Genomic DNA, 15,000 nt, shown 5'->3' on the forward strand with positions numbered 1-15,000 from the left:
GACTATAGTTTAAAGAAAAACTATGAACAAATTCCTATGCACACTGCACATATCTTATTTTGAAGTAAAAAAACAAAACAGGAACAAATACAATATTTGTATTTGCATGTGGCCCACGGGCCGTAGTTTGAGGACCCCTGCACTACACCTTGCTGCCAGAGTAACAGCACAAACTCATAAAATATGGGAGGAAGGTTCCTAGGCTTTTGTGGGGTGCGCCGGGCAGTTTTTCAGCTTTGCATCAACCTTCTTGAATTGTAAATGTTTATATTGCCTTAGTAAGGTTTCTAAGGAGAAATTACGGGAAGAGAAAGAAACAGCAGAAGAACACGAAGCTCCTGCTCCTATAGGCTTTCAATCAGCATCCTGAAAGCTGTGAGTGCCTGAGTGATGCACCAGGTCTTAGAAGCTGGCAGTGAGGAGGGAAGGAAGGAGGGAGGGAGGGAGGGAGGGAGGGAGGGAGGGAGGGAGAAAGAGAGAGGAAAGACACCAAACCAGGTGTTAGAGACTTGAGCTCTGGCTTTGCCACTTACTATTCTGTAACCTTGGGCACATTTTTCACCTTTACCAAGTTTCCTCAAATGTAAACAGATAAGAATAGAAAGAAAAAAAAAAGGCAAGAGAAAGGTCACATGGCTGTGGTTAAGATTTAATGAGATAGTATCTGTGGCTGGAGAAGCTGAAAGCCACTTGCCCCAGATCCCACAGGCAGAGTTGGGATCTGCATGTAGATCACGGGACTGGAAATCTGAATTTTCCTCTGTAGCATACAGTCCCTCTTCCTATATAGTGCTAGGCCCCCTGGCATGATGATCACTTACTAGCTATGTGACTTGAAACAGGAGATTTTTTTGATCCTTAGTTTTCTTTCTAGTAAATTGCAAGTAATAAATATCTACTTCAAAGGATGCTATGAGTATTACACAAGACAAATTCCAACTATAGTACCTGATACATGGTAGATACTCAGGGGTAGCTAGAAGTATTGTATTACCCTCTCGAGATTTCAGAGAACTCCCAGAATGTTCTGACAGTTTGGCTATGTATCTATGGCAGATAAGCCAAAGTTTTGAGAGGAGATTAAACAAAAAAAAATTTTGGAGTCTCCAATAGAGTAGAGAGAGGGGAAGCTTCCTAGGCCCACATTACCAAGCTATAGGAACCATGACTGGGAGGAGCTGAGAGTTGGCAAATCAAAGGTTTGGCTTATGGAACTGCACCTTCCTGGGTGCCAAGATCATGGAAGCCCATCACAGACTATATAGGCTTAGGAGTCTCACAGGCTCTGCCCCTTAGGTACGGCAGGGGCCTGGGGGAGTAAATGAGCAAACGCAGAGTCTGGTGCCCATTCCCCCAAAGCCTGGCTCAACCTGGAAAAATAAATGAGGAAGGAGAGTAATAATACTTCCTTACATCCAAGTAGCACTAGTTTATCAAGCTCTCTGCATCCCTTATCTTTTTTAAAAAAATATATTTTTATTGATTTCAGAGAAGAAGGGAGAGGGAGAGATAGAAACATCAATGATGAGAGAGAATCATTGATCGGCCGCCTCCTGCATGCCCCACACTGGGGATCGAGCCCACAACCTGGGCATGTGCCCTGACCAGGAATTGAACTGTGACTTCCTGGTTCAAAGGTCAACGCTCAACCACTGAGCAACACCAGCCAGGCCTTTTTTAAAAAAAAAATCACCACCTGATGATATGTTTCCATTGATTCTAGAAAGAGAGGAAGAGAGGAAGGGAAGGAAGGAGGGGAGTGGGGGGGGGGGGGGAGGGGGAGAGAGAGAGATGAGAGATACATCCACCGGATGCGCCTGACCGGGGACAGAACTCTCCACCTTTCTGGTGTACAGGACAATGCTCCAACCAACCACATCCTTTACTTTTTTTTTTTTTAAATATATTTTTATTGATTTCAGAAAGAGGAAGGGAGAGGTAGAGAGACAGAAGCATCAATGAAAGAGAAACATAGATGGGCTGCTTCCTGCATGCTCATGCAGGATTGAACCCACAACCTGGGCATATGCCCTGACTAGGAATGAACTGGCAACCTCTCGGTGCATTGGTCAATGCTCTACCACTGAGCAACACAGGTTGGGCTGCATCCCTTATCTTACAATAACAATCTGGTAAGGTCGAAGTTCAGGAATTATCAGTCCCATTTTAGAAATGAAAAATTGCAAAGTAGAGATGTACAATGAGTTCACACATACTATAGTGATGAGAATGTGGTACTTTCTTACTCAGAGTTTGGTCTCTTTTAAAGTTTGGTCTCTTTTATTTACACATTGGTCTCTTTCAAAGATGCAGGCTCAGAAGGAACAAAGAGAAAAACAAATCATTTGAGAACCCTGGCATGCTAGGACATGTACTCTACTTAGCAAGGAGGAATAACAGACCTCAATCTTGATGCAAACCGTCTTTTGAAACCCAAGCAAAGAAAATCTAGTACTCCAGCAGATGGCATCATTTTCACTGTGTGTCTTATCTTGAGCTAGAAAAGAACTATCACTTCACAAGTTGTAGTTCAAAAGGAAAGTTGGGAATTAGGGCAGAAGAAGATGGACAGCCACCAAAAGTGAAACTAACTTTTGGTTCCTCAACTGCATTCATGGGGGAAATGGAGAAGATAAAGGGTAAAGAAATTACCCAGGGGTGTAAGCCCTTGGCAAACAGGCCAGGAGGGACATGGGAAAGAAGCCACTGCTCAAAACTGCTCTCTAGGAAAATCACTTATCCCATGCCACATCAGCTAGCCCACCCATTTTCTCTACATTCTGAAACAGTACAGCAGCAACCCAGTGTGAGAGATAAAGCAAAGCACAAGCTGAGATGGGAATAGCTGTGAGCGGGGAGGAACAGCAGCTAACAGCTACTGAACACTTACTTTTCTGGATGCTGAGCAAGGCACTTTCCACACATTCTTTTACCTTCACAGCAAATCTATTAAGTGGGCATAATTTCCCCTATATTTTTAGGCAAGACTTTTAACCTCAGAGATATTGACTGAGATAAAATGACTTGCCCAAGTGGTAGAACCTGTATTTGTTGACTCAGGCTGGAGGTCCCAATGTGGATGTTCTTTTGAGCCCTGTCTAGATTATAGGCAATAGCTAACTTAGTACTTCCCAACTAAAAGGCAGCGATTTGGCCAGAAATCAAACAAACAAGCACTTTATTATTATTATTTATTTTTAAGAGTTATTCTTTTTTTAAAAAAATGTATTTTATTGATTTTTTACAGAGAGGAAGGGAGAGGGATAGAGAGTTAGAAACATCGATGAGAGAGAAACATCGATCAGCTGCCCCCTGCACACTCCCCACTGGGGATGTGCCCGCAACCAAGGTACATGCCCTTGACCGGAATCGAACCTGGGACCCTTCAGTCCGCAGGCCGACACTCTATCCACTGAGCCAAACCAGTCAGGGCAAGAGTTATTCTTGAGAAATGATTGACTCTGAAGAGATCATTTGATTCTCAAATTGATTCTCTGGGTAAACTTTTGGGAAATAAGAATAGTGCTTTTCTAACCGGTGTGCTGCAAGACTTTTTAAAACAGCAATACCTGACTATTTAGCCAGTGGCACTGACCTCTTTTCCCTTAGATTTTCAAATAAAAAAGTGACAACAGCCAACACAACAATAGCCGTCCAGTGTGAATGATCAAAATTATACCTACACTTTTTGTCAGACTGGCAAAAAGCAAAACAAAACAAAAAACCCCACTATATTTCCTGGTGTGCTGCAGAATTTTAGTAATTTGTTTATGTGTGCCATGAGATGAAAAAGGCTGAAAATCGCTGGGATAAACGGTGATTCCTGGCTAGAAGTTGCCTCTAAGGCACCAGTTTATCATATATTGGAAAAGGTAAGACCAGAAGAAGTTTTATTAATCAACTCACAAATATTTACTGAATTTTACTATCTATGAAGTTCTTTAAAGACCCATAGTTACATACAGTGTTGCTTAGACGATGAGAACACAACATTTTTTAATATAATTCAGACAAATAGAGTACTATTTGCACTAATAGTAGATGCAAAGTAAACACACTCATTGAGTGGAGCCTGGCACCATTCCTCCAAACCTAAGCCAACCTCATCAAACAAGGGAAATAATAACTCCTTATAATCATATAGTACATTTATTCATCAAATATTTACTGAGTACCTTCTATGAGCCAGAAATATCTATTGATTAGTCTTTTATAATAGTTGAATGAGGTCAGAAATTAGGAAACAGAAGCCTTCAAGGAACAAATTATCTAATTAAGGAGAAAGACTAATTAGGATACTAGGCAGTCCATAGAAGTGATATAAGAAAAGTACAAAAAACATGCCATGGACACACAAGGGAGAGAAATCAATCATGCCTGACGAATTTGAGGATGGCTTCATGAAGGATATGTATGTATTGTGCTCTTGAAGAACTGGTTTTGGCAGGTGGCATGGTGGTGGTAGTGTTGACAGAGGAAGGGGAGCAAGGGCCTTCCAGCCAAAGGGAAGATAGAATGAGGCAAATGCTTGCAAGATCTTTCGAAAGTAACAAAGTATCCTGTGTGGATTATTAACTATGCACTGGATCCCATACCTTCTCTCCTGCTCAACATCGGTCCAGGGATTGTCTCCTCTCTTTTGCATCAATTTTTCCTCTTTACTGGCTCATTCCCAACAATAAACAAACAAATAAAAACCCTCTGAACAATTTTAACCAGGTTGTTACCCCGCCATTTTACTGAAACAGCTCTTGTCAAAGTTACCAATGACCTTCCCATAGCCAAATCCACAGTCAATTCTTGGGCCTCATTTACTTGATCAGTTGCATTTAACACAGAACATTTCCTTACAACACATTCCTCATTTCACTTCTACCACATTCTCTTATTTTTCCACCAACTTCCCTGGCTGTTCCTTTTCAGTCTTCTTTGCTGGTACATACTCACCTCCATAATATCTATAAAAGTTGGAGCACTCTGGGGCTCAAGTCCTCAAACCCCTTCTCTGCCCTATATTTACTATCGAGGTGATCTCATATATGAATTTATATACCATCTATATGTATCCCAAATTCATGTCTCTTTTTTAAAAATGAAATATAATTGACTAATATTAGTTTCAGATATCCAATGTGGTGATTCAATATTTATGCACATTACAAAGTGAAACCCACAATAAGTCCAGTTACCTTCTGTCATTCTACAAAGTTGTTACACTACTGACGATATTCTCTCTAAATGTGTATCTCTTACCTGAGCCTCTCCTTTAACTCTGAACTATACATCCAACTGCCTACTCTACACATCCATGTGAATATCTGATAGGCATCCCAACTCACATGCCTTGCCTCTACCCAAACCTACTCCCAGCTTTCTTTCCCATATTCATATATAGCAACTCAAACTAAACCCCACTCCCATTCTTACTTCTGCATTCCTTCCTCTCTTAACTCAAATCTTCCAGTTAGTCATCTTTAACTGTTCTCTTTCCTAACTCATAACCAATTACTCAACAAGTTCTGTCAGCTCTACCTTCAAAATTGAGCCACACTTCAATTCCCTTCTCACCACCCCCACCTTCATTCTAGTCTAAGCCACCATCATCTCACCTGGGTTATTAACAATGGCCGTTAATTGCTCATACTCTTGCTTTCTGACCATTTAGTTTACGCCTAACAGCCAAAATAATTCTCTTAAAAGCTAAGTTAGAACATGTCATCCATCCTTCTAGTCAAAACCTCTAATGACATTCATCTTACTCCAAGTGAAAGGTGAAGTCTTCATATTCTTCTAGACCAGTGATGGTGAACCTATGACACGTGTGTCAGAGGTGACACGCGAACTCATTTTTTTGGTTGATTTTTCTTTGTTAAATGGCATTTAAATATAAAATAAATACCAAAAATATAAGTCTTTGTTTTACTATGGTTGCAAATATCAAAAAATTTCTACATGTGACACGGCACCAGAGTTAAGTTAGGGTTTTTCAAAATGCTGACATGCTGAGCTCAAAAGGTTCGCCATCACTGTTCTAGACAGCCCTGGGCTTTCTCTAACTTCCTCTCTTCTCATTCACTTCACTCCAGCTTCACCGGCCTCTTTATTATTCCCAAAACATGCCAACAGCTGGCTATTGTCCTTACTGAAAAGCTCTGTCTCCACTTATGAATAGCTTGCTTTCTCACTTTCTTCAAATATCCACTCAAATGATGCTTTATGAGAAAGGCCTGCCCTTACCACCCTATCTAAATGTCAAGTCACCTATCCCACCTGACCCCATTCTAGTACTCCCTATCTGTCATAACCAAATTAATTTTTCTCCATAAAACCTATCACTACTTGACATATTAGTAATATTTTGTATTTGTTTAGCAATTTATTGTCTGTGACCCTGTCAGAAGGTAGGTAGGTACATGAAAACAGGGATTTTACCTGTTTCATTCACTATTTACTTGCAGTAACCAGAACAGAGCTAGGCACATAGTAGATGCTCTTTTAATATGCTTTTTTTTTTCTTTATTGATTTTAGAGAAAGAAGGGAGAAGGAGAGAGAGAAACATCGATGTGAAAGAGAAACATCATTGGGGATCAAGTCCGCAACCCAGGCATGTACCCCAACCGGGCATCGAACCAATGACCTTCTTGGTGCATGGGACGATGCTCAACCGAGCCACACCAGCCAGGGCAGCAGATGCTCTTTTAATGAATCAGGTTGGAATACAGTATATGGGAAGGGACTGTGAGAGATGATGCTGGAAAATTGGACAGATTGTGAAGAGTCTTAAAGGAATTCAGACTGTACCGGATGACTCGGTGCTCAAGCAAAATGGACCCAGGACTGGCAATCTCCCTCTCAGATGGCCACCAGAAGTTCTCTGGACAACAGGACAGAGCCAGCATTGCAACCAAGGGATGACATTCCTATTTCTGTTCTTCCATATATAATTCAGCAGAAAGTAATTATAGTAGCCACATCAAAAGAATAAAATTATATTCTGGATCAAACATAGCTAAAATTCACTACAATCAGTGGACAGCCTGATACCCGAGGCACATGCTTCCTCAAAATATAGCACTGATTCAGAAAGACTCATGATGGCATATGACAAGTAAAAGAGGCCAGCAAAGCCCTGACCACAGGTTCATGGAAAAATTTTCAGTGCTTCATTACAAAAACCTCTATTCGAATTTTGCCAACCACTTCATATCCCATTTCCATTTGAAAAACAGTTTCCTCTTGTCCTAATTATGCCCAACAAAAATCACTTACAGTTTTTAGGCACTGGAACAAAAATTGTCACGGTACCAAATCGGTATGTAGAACTAAACCGATGCATACTAGATTTTTGGACAAGGGTATACATTCAATACATGCATACTTGATAAAAAGAGTTTGGGGGGATAATCTGGTTTCTCTTCGGATCCCACAAATCTTTCACCTTTTAAAAAAGAGTTGGGGGGCTCAGGACTAGAAGATATTCTTACTCCTGCCCCCGCTCCCTTCATTACTACCTACAAGCAGCAGTAGGAGTCAGTCCCCATTACTCTCCAAACTGAGGGCAGGTTTCACTGAGCAATGGAACCGGAGGAGCTATACAGATAGCAGAGATCATGGAGACTATTCAAAGGTAGCTAGTGCATGCCTATTATGTGCCAGCCATTATTTGGAACAGGTGACATCCTTTCTTTATCCTGGGCCATTTCCTGGTTCCCCAACATGCCTAGCACCTTCTCCTGCCTTAGAGGTTTTACATTAAGCATTCCCTTCCACCAGACTGCAGAAAGTGGGACAATGAAGCAGTCACGTGAAGAAGCAGAGATGAGAGCCCACTAGCCTATTCCTTTCTGATTCCAGTTCTGGGTGGCCCAGCTATACCTCACTGCCTATCGTTGGATTTCTAGGAGATCCAATAATCCCCTTGTAGTGAGTGTCTGTCCTTTGCCACCGGATATACTTTGGCTGCTTATCGTTCTCCTTATGCGATTAGCTGCTTGAGAGTAGGTGCTATGTATGACCTTTATTTCACTGTAAGTGAGTTGTCCATCATATATGTCTTCCACACACTAGGCATTCCTGCTACCCACAATCTTATTTGGCAACATGGACTGTGGAAGGCATTCCTCTTCAGATGAACCTACTCAGTTCCACATTTGGCTCCCAGAGTCAACTCGTGTTAGAACAGGTATCCGAATCTAACATTCTTACACACTCCAAAACATCCAGCTGAGTTAGAAGATTTTACTGATACGGAAACCAACCTCCTGTTGGAATCAAAGATTTAGAGGGTAAAAGAAAACAAACAGGAGGCCTAGAATCTTGATTTACGGTTGTGAACAAAAGATAACATCAAATGGTTGCTAAGAGTAGTTGGTGACAGGGCAAAAACTAGCAAAGAAGTGCCCGCTGAGTCCCGATATCTCGAGCACCTAACACAATACAAAACAGATCCATGTGAGACACTCAATACATATTTGTTGAGTAAATAAATAATTGAAGAGCTAAATGAATTAATGGTTGAAGTGTGGTATACAAAAAAAGAATATTGGGTTAGTAATCTGAAGACCTGGGTTCATATTTCAGCACTGTCTCATAGTTGTGTCACTTCAGGTCATAGAGAAACTTTGCTTTATCTCCATTTTCCTAATATCTAAAACTGTGGCATAATAATAAAATTATAGAGTTCTATAACAGAATAAAAATAAACAAGTATTTTATGTAAGGCATAAAAGATAATGAAGGGATTAACAATGAGATGAAAAGGTGATACTAGATGATATCTTGGGAAAAACAGTAGACATCAAGGGGGAAGTTTTAATGGTTTCAAATCCCTAGAACACTTTTTAAACAAAGTGGACTCATGAGTTAGAAGTTCATATACACAAAGGTATTTTAACTTACGTTATGATGATTATTACTGCCATTGTTCATAGACCATTCCTCTAATAGGTGAAGAGCGTGGAGGGTAGGATAATCACTAAGCAGGTCATATAGAGCTTCGTATCTAGCAGATGTTAGGTAATTGTTTTAGAAAACTGAAATATGTATCTCAAAGAAACCTTAGAAGCAAAGCAATAACTAATTGCACCAGGTGTATTAAGCAATGCAAAAACAACTTAACCAAAGGTCCACTGAAATGAGATATCCATAGAACCACTTTAGGATTCTGGCAAATACCATTTAGATCCTGAAAGGTTAAAAGAGAAAGAAAAATTCCTGGAACATATATATAAAATCAGAGTTAAAAAATCTAGCTCTACTAAAGAATATTACCTGTTTGTAGACATCATCTCATAAGCAAAAAATCCTAAAGATCCCACACCAAAAAAAACCCTGTTAGAACTAATAAGTGAATTCAACAAAGCTGCAGAATACAAAAATCAACACTCCCAAATCAGTGGCATTTCTAGACATTAACAATGAGCAATCCAAAAACAAAATTAAGAAAACAATTCCATTTACAGTAACATCAAAAAGAATAACATAGCCCTAACCGGTTTGGCTCAGTGGATGGAGCGTTGGTCTGCGGATTGAAAGGTCCCAGGTTCGATTTCGGCCAAGAACATGTACCTTGGTTGCGGGCACATCCCCAGTAGGAGGTGTGCAGGAGGCAGCTGATCGATGTTTCTCTCTCATTGATGTTTCTAACTCTCTATCCCTCTCCCTTCCTCTCTGTAAAAAATCAATAAAATATATTTTTTTAAAAAGAATAACATATTTAGGAATAAACTAAGGAGGCAAAAAGACTGGTACTCTGAAAACTATAAAACGCTGCTGAAAGAAATCAAAAGACAATACAAATAAATGAAAAAAAATACATCTGTGTTCATGGATTAAGATGTCAATAATGCACAAAGCAATCTATACATTTGATATGTCTATCAAAATCTCAATGACATTTTTGTAGAAATAGAAAATACATATTAAAATTCACAAAATACACAAAATAATCTTGAAAAAGAAGAATAAAGTTAGGAAACTTATATTTCCTGATTTCAAAACTTACTACAAAGAATAGTCAAAACAGTGTTGCACTAGCATAAAGACAGACATCTAGACCAATGGAATAGATCAGAGAGTAAGAAATAAACCCACAGGTATATAGTTAAATGATTTTTCAACAAGGATGCCAAGACCATTCAATAGGGAAAGAACAGTCTTTTCAATAAAGGGTGATAGGAACACTGGATAGCCTCATGTAAAAATAATGAAGTTGGACCCTTACTTTACACTATATACAAAAAACCACCCCCCCCAAAAAAAACCAAAAAATAAATAAATAAACCTCAAAACGGATAAAAAAACTAAATGTAAAGTTAAAACTATAGTCATAGCCAGGCTCAACTGGTTAGAGTGTTGTCCTGATATGCCAAGGTTGCAGGTTTAATCTCCAGTCAGGGCACATACAGGAAGCAACCAATGAATGCATAAGTAAGTAGAGCAACAAATATCAATGTTTCTTTATTTCTTTCTCTCTCCCTCTTTCTTTCTCTCAAATCAATCAATAAGGAAAAAAATTATGAAAAAGAGTTAAAACTATAAAACTCTTAAGCTTCATGACATGATTTGGCAATTTTTTTTTTTTTTTTTTGAGAAACATCCATCGAGTTGTTGTTTTGCTGTGGTCCAGCCCCAGCGGGTCCAGGGGTCCCCAAAGGTGTGGACAGAGTCGGCGAAGAAGGAATGACACGGAGACAGCGTTCAGTTGATCAGCAGCCTAGCCAGGATCTCCAGCCCGGATCTCCAGCCAAGTTCTGGTCTGGATCTCCAGCGAAGTTCTGGTTTGGATCTCCAGCCAGGTTCTGTCCAGGTCCAGCCAGGTTCAGTCACCAGATTCTAGTCAGGTTCTCTTGCCATGTTCTATAGTCAGGTTCAGTCCAGGATCTTTTGCCATGTTCTCTCCAGCGAAGTTTTTCTGTCTCCAGGCTCCAGGTAGGTTCTGTCTTCTGAATTCTGTCTCATGAGTTCTGTGTTCTAAGTTCTGAGTGTTTCTGTCTTGTTACAACTGTATTTATACCAGTTGATTCAATCCTATCAATCTCTATTACAAAGGTTTGGGCGTTTCTTATCTCCATTCCAGGGAGAAAAGATTATGTAGTTTAAGCATGATTGTTCGTAGTTAAAGGGATTAATTACCCGCCTGGCACTTAGTTGAGGGGTTTTATTCCCTCCCTAACTTCAGGGGAAAATCCCTACCTGGGGATTCAACCTTTCTCTGAGAGGTGACCTTGGTTAAAACACAGCGCCAAGCAGGTGAGCAAACATATTAAGAACCGTATGCCATATATGCCAGGTCCCTTGAAACAGCAAGGATGGACCGGCTCCCGGCATTGTTTCACTTATTTATGCATTCATTGGTGGCTTCTTGTATGTGCCCTGACTAGAGATTGAACCCCTCAACCTTGGTGTATGGAGACAACATTCTAGCAACAGAGTAAAAAGGCAATCCAAGAATGAGAGAAAATATTTGCAAGTCATATAACTGATAAGGGATTGAGATCTAGAATATATAAAGAGCACCCTGAGCCCAAGGTCTGTACTTAAACCCAGTCTCTGACCACAAAGTCTCTGTCTTTAAGCAACAGCTACTAGTAGCTGACTTACATTGAGCTTTGCTGTGTGCCTGGCACTGTACTCAGAGTTTTACATGCATCCTAATAACTTTATAAAGTTGATGCTTATTATTCCTATTTCACAAATAAGGAAACAAAGAAATTCAGTAATTAGCCTAACTTCCACAATGAGGAGAGGACAGAGCTGTGATGAAACATGGGCAGTCTGTTTCCTCTGCCCAGGTTCTTAAGTACCACCCTTAACTGCCTCCAAAAATGCAATTCCCCAGCACCTACCTGATATAATATGGTACAGCCATTTCAAATAAGTGGAACTGAGACTGTGATAAAAACGGAAAGATACTTATGACTAAGTAAAAAAGCAGAAAACAAAACTGTACATACATTTTTATTACACCTAGAAAAAACATTTGGAAAACAGCTGGTAGAAAATATGTGCCACAATAATGTAATTCTGGTAAAATAGTCAGATTATGAACTGCCTTTCTTTTGTTTTCTATTTCAACTAGAGGCCTGGTGCACAAGATTCATGCACTCGGGGGAGGGGGGGCAGGTCCCTCAGCCTGGGCCTGCGCCCTCTCGCAGTCCAGGAGCCCTCAGGGGATGTCCGATTGATGGCTTAGGCTTAGCGGGCCATGAGCCTGGCTTCCGATTGAGCAGTGCTCCCCCTGTGGGAGTGCACTACCAGGGGGCAGCTCCTGTGTTGAGCATCTGCCCCCTGGTGGTCAGTACACGTCTTAGCAAATGGTCATTCTGTGGGTCAGTCAATTTGCATATTAGCCTTTTATTATGTACTAGAGGCCCAGTGCACGAAATTCGTGCACTTGGGGGGGGGGCCTGCGCCTTCTCGTAGTCCAGGAGCCCTGGGGGATGTCCGACTGATGGTTTAAGCCCACTAAGCCATTAGTCAGACATCCTTAGCATTGCCAAGGAGGCAGGAGAGGCTCCCACCACTGCCACTGTGCTTGCCAGCCGTGAGCCCTGCTTCTGGCTGAGCGGCACTCCCCCTGTGGGAGCACACTGACCTCCATGGGGCAGCTCCTGCGTTGAGTGTCTGCCCCTGGTGGTCAGTGCGCATCATAGTGACCGGTCATTCCACCATTCGGTCATTTGCATATTAGCCTTTTATTATATAGGATACACTGTAGATGAGGCCCCCTAGAACCATAAGAAATGCAAAAAAGTCACTGTTAACTCATTCTCGAATTGCCCCCACTTAAAATCAAATTGCCCCCCCTGTGGGGCGTGTGCTGCACCTTGGGAACCACTGGGCTCGACACTTTTCCTCTCTGAGCTTCATTGCTGAATACATACACATATACCATGGGAATTGTAATCTCTTCTCCGCCTACCTCACTGAGTTGTCATGAGGAGGTTCTGAGCTAATAAACTTAGAAATGTTTCATCAAGTAAGTGATGTCTAAACAGGAAGGGATTGTTATTTTTAAGCCCACAGGTACCCTTACAGGTAGCAGGTGCTGATTAGGGGAGGAGGGCATGATTGTTTCCTGGGACTGTAGCTATCGAACCTTTGCAGAGGGTTCCGCAGGCCTCGGAGGGGCGGGCTCTGGCCAGCAGCCCTGTAGCGGTGGTCATCCCTGGAGGCACTGGTTGGTGGGGCACTAGGGGGCAGCGAGGCCGAAGAGGGAGTAACTGTCAAACCTCCCTGCTTGGCACCATTCTTTAAATTGTATGTGGCCCTTTCGCAGCTGTATGCGCTCAGGGCAGGGCTCCAATCTTCTGGAGCGGGTGGGAGCTGGGCCAGGGTGGGGCCAGGTGGGCGGGTTTAGCCGTGACCCCCGGCGAGGTTCAGTGCACATCTGCTGCAGAGACAGTGCCGCTGCTGTCAGTGGGGGATGGTTCTGACCCTGGGGGCTGCTGGGGCCTGCCTCCACGTGGGTCTGGAGTTGTAGGGAGGAGAGGCTGCCTGGCCCCAGTCGATGGGGCCCCGCAGCGGTGGGTCCCGGGTGCTCCAGGGGCACTGACGGTGTGCTATTGTTGTGAGTGCCCCTGGCGGGGATGGCAGGGGAAGAGATCGGGAGTCAGAGGTGCGGGCTATGGCTACCCCTGAGGCTGGGTCTTCTCCCAGTCCGGTAAACCTCCCCGTCCTCCCAGGGTGCGGGGGCTGGGGTAGGGTGTCTGTGCAGGGAGATCGGAAGAGCTCCCCATGGCCGCTTCCTCTTCCTTCATTGCAGTCTGGGCTCCTGTCAGGCACTCTCCTCAGACTCCCAGGAACTTGGCTCCCTGCTGCCCTGCCCGACTCGGTTCTCTCTGGCCGCCTGCCTGTCAGGAGGCTGCCAGGGCACCCTGCTGAAGGCAGTGTGGTCCTGGGGCGGGGGTGGGGGTGTGGGGAGCAGTTCCAGTAAAGTTTAGTAAACCCCAGGTCCACATTGGGATTTGGCCACGGGATCGCGGGGGAGTCTGCCTGGGCCGGACAAAATTGCGCCAGACCCGGAGTCACGCCCGGTGGCCCCACAGCCCCGCCCACCCTGCTGAATGGTTGTGATGTGACAGCATTCTGGATAATTTGCATATTCCTCTATTATTATATAGGATAATAATAAAAGCATAATATGCTAATTAGACCAGACATCCTTCTGGACTACCTTCCAGACAAAAGCCAGGGCTGTGAGGGAAGCCTGGGTCCCGGGTGCTGGAGGAAGGAAGGCCTACTCTTGCACAAACTTCATGCATCAGGCCTCTAGTATAGGATAACAAAAGTATGTAGTGGGAACTTCCCTTTTCCTTCTTTAAAACAAGTCCTCAGGTCTCTACAAGGTAGCTTCAAAAACTTCAAGAAATAAAGGTATGTAAAGCCAAGTCCTACGTTCAAAATAAAGCAATACTGCAGGCTGGATAGATCCAGGGTTGCCTCTGTGAAGGAATTAGGCTAAATCTGGCAATGCTAAAGGTTTGCAGAAGGCTTCTGGAAGGCACTACTTGAAGCAGGGGCTTTTGCTAATTTCTACTTCTTTGATTCACAGAATATTACCAAACTAAAATAATACCGCCACTGCTCTAAATCAATGTTTTCCAAGTGTCAGTTATTGCTATAATATTGCCACATTTTAAAAAATATATATTTTATTGATTTTTTACAGAGAGGAAGGGAGAGAGAGGGATAGAGAGTTAGAAACATCGATGAGAGAGAAACATCGATCAGCTGCCTCCTGCACACTCCCCACTGGGGATATGCCTGCAACCAAGGTACTTGCCCTTGATCACAATCGAACCTGGGACCCTTCAGTCCACAGGCTGACGCTCTATCCACTGAGCCAAACAGGTTAGGGCAATATTGCCACAATTTTTATTCCATGTGTTTACAACCTGCTATTTGTTTACTTAAAATTTTATTACTTTTATTTTTACTTTAAAAAGTTTTTCATAAAAGGGAAACTTTATAAGACAACTGTAAATAGAAATCTTACA

General features: G+C 42.4%; 1 protein-coding gene across 4 annotated transcripts in view; it reads right to left on the bottom strand.

Moving 5' to 3' along the window:
* Positions 1-15,000, bottom strand: part of ZCCHC17 (zinc finger CCHC-type containing 17) — a 56,305-nt gene that overhangs the window by 1,771 nt on the left and 39,534 nt on the right. The window lies entirely within an intron of this gene.

The sequence above is a fragment of the Myotis daubentonii genome, chromosome 3, assembly GCF_963259705.1.
Source record: "Myotis daubentonii chromosome 3, mMyoDau2.1, whole genome shotgun sequence".
NCBI classification, from domain to species: Eukaryota; Metazoa; Chordata; class Mammalia; order Chiroptera; family Vespertilionidae; genus Myotis; species Myotis daubentonii.